This window comes from Bufo gargarizans, unplaced genomic scaffold (assembly GCF_014858855.1).
Source record: "Bufo gargarizans isolate SCDJY-AF-19 unplaced genomic scaffold, ASM1485885v1 fragScaff_scaffold_39_pilon, whole genome shotgun sequence".
Classification (NCBI taxonomy): domain Eukaryota; kingdom Metazoa; phylum Chordata; class Amphibia; order Anura; family Bufonidae; genus Bufo; species Bufo gargarizans.
In genome coordinates, this window is record NW_025334109.1 from 1,072,171 (window position 1) to 1,077,128 (window position 4,958).

General features: G+C 34.7%; 1 long non-coding RNA gene across 1 annotated transcript; it reads right to left on the reverse strand.

Moving 5' to 3' along the window:
• Positions 1-726: 726 nt before the first annotated feature.
• On the reverse strand, positions 727-4,523 carry LOC122922502. The gene is made up of 3 exons (XR_006387138.1): positions 4,465-4,523; positions 3,830-3,900; positions 727-1,613 (listed from the first exon to the last, which is right to left on the reverse strand). It is a non-coding gene; the product is annotated as an uncharacterized LOC122922502 (long non-coding RNA).
• Positions 4,524-4,958: the final 435 nt, after the last annotated feature.

Here is a 4,958-nt window from a genome sequence, read left to right on the forward strand (position 1 = left end):
AACCTATAAAAGAACAGAAAATAACGATTTTGGCTCATTCACGTAAGTATTTTTCAAGAGACAGACCTGCGTTCATCTGTGTCATGGAAGATCTGTTGAAACAACTTATTTTCAGAGCAGAAAGCAAAGGGGGAGAAGAATGGCTGAGGAAGTGCTTACAGCAAGGACCGGACCAGCAAGAAGAGCTTCTTTTATCTTCTAATCCCGTCTGCTGCGCAGTACCTGGCGCGAGCGCCGAACTGATCGATCCTCCCTGCGATAATTTTTTGCGCATGCGCGAAAAACCTGAGACCCGCTCGCCGATTAAAAAACGTCAGCGGAGAGACAAGAGGGCATATTCCCCTTCACAATATGCGCCTCCTTCTAAGACCAAGAAAACCAACTTATCTTCAAGCCGAGCCAGCAGGAAAATTCAACGGCGTCATTTTCAACAGCATTCAACTGTCACTCAGGAGCCATCACCTGCTTCAACAGTTGATCATCCTCCTACATCATCTGCTTCTGGTGAGCTGAATTATAACTTTTTAAGTGACTGCAAACCGCAGGGCACTATTAATCAAGAGATTAATTCACTTGACATTGATTCTTCTAAATTGAAGATTCAGTTGTTTGATGAATTTTTACTTTACCTATCTAAAAAGGATGAGTCACCAAAAAATGTTTGGTCTGGATTAGCAGATGTCAGTCAAGTTAATACCCTTAATAGTCTGACTGCTGCTAATTCAACCGTTCACTAATGTACCTAAAATGTCCAATATTAACCCTGAAATGGCAGTAATTCCTGAGCTTGAATTTAACTCAGGTATAAAAGAGACATCTGTTAAAGAAGTTCTGGCGTGTCAAATTTCTCCATTAGGGTTTCATTTACCCTTGAGCGTGAAAGAAAAAATTTGGAGAAAAGAATATGTTGAAATTTTTTCTCTTCTTCCTTCATCTAGTGAGAATTTAAAAAGTGAATTATTGAAAGACAAAAAATCAGATTCTGAAGAAAATAGAAAATTACACCAGAAATCCTTTTTTAACTGACTGCAAGCATTTAATATATACGCAGCAGTTTTGGGTGAAAAATTTCCTAGTCTTTGTACTGGTTTAATTTACCATGTAGATACTATTTTGGAGGCATATAGAAATTTTGGCGGAATGGGTTGGTGTCTGTATGACGAATCCTTTCGTCAGAAACTTGCAGTATATCCGAATCTAAATTGGGGTAGTAAAGATGTCGGGCTTTGGTTGAATTTAATGCTCCCTAACAAAAACAATCTTTTTCGTCAACCCAATTTCATTAACGTCAAAAAAGGTATCTGTTTCGCATTTAACGAGTCGCATTGCAGATGGCAACATAATTGCAAATACCGACACGAGTGTTCTTTCTGTGCCGGTTCTCATTCAGCCTCAAAATGTTTTAAAAAACAAGGTATTCACTTCCCAATTTCTAACAAGGAAATTCAATCGTTTAAACAAGGTGACTCCGCTGAATTTGCCAATAATAATTCAGTGGCTAGGTCATTACCCAAACATTCAGATGGCTAATTTATTAATTGACAGTTTTACCAATGGGTTTTTCATACCTGAATTTGTGGGTCCAGGTTGCATTCTAGTTGAAAATGCGTTATCTGTAAAACAAAATATTGACATTGTTAAAGAAAAAATTGAATCTGAAATTTTGGCAGGTAGGATTGCTGGTCCCTTTGATTCTCCCCCCTTCTTGAATTTTCGTATATCTCCTTTAGCTTTAGTTCCTAAAAAAGAACCAAATTCTTTTCGTCTTATTCACAATTTATCTTATCCTAAATTCAGTTCCTTAACGATGAGATGGAAAAAAATAAAGCCAGTGTGAAATACTCCTCATTTGATCAAGCTTTGTCTTTTTTACAAAAAGCAGGCCGCAATTCTCTTCTTGCCAAAGCTGACATTAAATCTGCTTTCAGACTACTACCTATAAACCCCATCGGTTATAATTCTTTGGGTTTTTATTTTCTCGATAAATTCTTTTATGATATGGCCCTTCCCATGGGATTCACCCTATCTTGCTTTTATTTTGAGGCGTTTTCAACTTTTCTACACTGGGTTATGGATATTCACTCAGGTAGTGGATTTTTACTACATTATCTCGATGACTTTTTATTTATAGGTCGTGTAGATTCGGATGATTGTATGAATCTTCTGAATAGATTCATTGGTATAGCTAAATATTTCTGCATTCCATTAGCTGTAGATAAAACTGTCTATCCTACTACGAATCTCAAGTTTTTGGGCATAGATATAAATACAGTAACAATGGAATTTAGCATACCAATGGAAAAAATCCAGAATACTGTTCAACAATTAACTCGCATATCCGGAAAAGAAAAAATTACGCTTAAACAACTTCAGTCTCTTTTAGGTTCTCTTAATTTTATTTCTCGTGTGATTCCCATGGGAAGGGTCTTTTCTAAAAGATTGTATGCTGCCACATCAGGTAAGTCCTCACCTCGATCCCATATTCGCATCACCAAACAACTAAAGGATGACATTTCAGTTTGGTTGCAATTTTATGTGAATTTAACGGTCACACCATTTGGCAGGAAGAGTTTGTTGGCTCAGACACCTTGTCTCTTTATACAGATGCGTCTGGTGCTATTGGATATGGTGCTTATTTTGACAACTTTTGGTCTGCCGAACGTTGGCCTTTAAATTGGATTACTAATAACAAGTACTCAAAAAATTTGGTTTTTCTAGAATTATTTCCAGTTCTAGTTTCTCTAACAATTTGGTCCTCAGTGTTTCAGAATAAGAGAATTCTGCTAAGGTCGGACAATATGGGAGTAGTTTTTTCCATAAACTGTTTAACTTCAAAGTCTCCGTTAGTTTCTTCATTATTGCGTAAGATAGTTTTTCAATGTCTAAAATTTAACATTTGGATAAAAGCTAGATTTATTTCTGGGAAAACTAATTATATTGCTGATTATTTGTCCCGACAGCGCTTCAAGGAATTCTTCTTAATGACACCTCGAGCTTCCCGAATGGGAATTCCTTGTCCAACTCATCTTTGGGAGATATCAGAGGATTAACTAATGAACTTAATTTTGGTTCATTAGCCAAGAATACATGGGCAGCATATTCTGCCGCATGGTTGGATTGGAAGCTTTTCTGCATATCTCAAAAAATTTCTTACATTGATTTTAATTTAGGGAATTTTATCAAATTTATTATATATCTTTACAACAACGGTTTACAAGCCGATTCTATTTCTAAAAAATTATCGGGCATTTCTTTTTTCTTTAAATTAAAAGGCGAAAGCTCTATTCTGAATAATTTTATCATTAAACTAATGATTAAAGGTATCAAAAGAAAGTCAGTCCACAATGTTAAGACCAGCCCTTTATCTATTGAATTGTTACAAAAGGTCATATGTAATTTAGTATTAGTTTGTTCTTCGGAATATGAAACCAATTTATTTTCTGCAGCATTTTCTATAGCTTTCTTTGCTGCTCTAAGATTAAGCGAGATTGCTGCAGACAATAAAATCTCAAATCCCCCATTATTGATATAGGACCTTCAAAAGTTGTATGGATTTTTGGTGATGAACTGATTCAATTGGCTGAGAGAAGATCTGCTTTTAGACATTCTACTGTTAATTTAGGTTATTCAGCAGAATTTTCCATAAACTGGTTTTCCTTTGCTGACCTTAAAATTTCTGATATCTTCAAGAATGTCAGCCTTATATATTCAAAAATGTCGAAACCTGACCTGTTTATTTTACATATTGGCTCGTTTGATTTGGGAAAAATCAAAACGCATTTGTTAATTTATGAATTAAAAGAATTGTTATGTAAAATATGCTACTTACTTGATGGTGTTGTACTCGTATTTTCTGACATCATCCCAAAATTTTCTTGGTTCAATTCTGAGTTATCCTTTCTGGAAACAATTAGGAAAAGAATTAATAAAAAAAATGGAGATTTATTTGAAGGAAATTGGTCATGGCAATTACAGACATGTTGAATTAGAAGGATTCGTTAGAGGACTTTACCAAGAAAAGGATGATCAGCTTTCTGATATTGGATGTGATATATTCATTTCAGATTTGCAGAACATAATTGATAATGGTTTTTATTAAAGGCTTGCAATGTTTATTGGGCCACTTGTTTTTATGTGGCGTTGTGGGGTTAAGTCACTCTCTGAGTGGACTGAGTGTTATATGGTTTATTGGTTTAAATATTTACTTATTTATATTTGAGAATAAATTGGATTAACCAGATTATAATTAATTGGTTAAGTAATAAGCATTGCGGCCTTTAATTACCCAACTAAATAAATAAAGATATTTGCTTAAATTCTATTTTGAGTGATGATTTATTCTATTTTGTGAATTGGAGCGTATGACATCATGGAGCGAACCATACTGATAAATTCAGTGTGGTGAGCCATGATGACATGGCACCTAACATTACAGTTAATATGTTGATTATATTATTTACTTACCTATGTGAAGAATGGGTTAACCCAGATGCTGTGGGTGCTTGCGCTGATATCTTCAAATTTGATTGGAGATCACTTTAACTGCCAGTTTGAGAACCTATAAAAGAACAGAAAATAACGATTTTGGCTCATTCACGTAAGTATTTTTCAAGTTCCCTCCCTCCCTTCCCTATTTATTTTGTCGCTTTGCTTATTGACGGGGGTTAAGTCACTCTCTGAGTGGACTGAGTGTTATATGGTTTATTGGTTTAAATATTTACTTATTTATATTTGAGAATAAATTGGATTAACCAGATTATAATTAATTGGTTAAGTAATAAGCATTGCGGCCTTTAATTATCCAACTAAATAAATAAAGATATTTGCTTAAATTCTATTTTGAGTGATGATTTATTCTATTTTGTGAATTGGAGCGTATGACATCATTGTCTTTGTTAGTCAATCCCTGCACTTACATAGCATGTAAGTTGTGGTCTAGCTATCTAGGGCTTGTACTA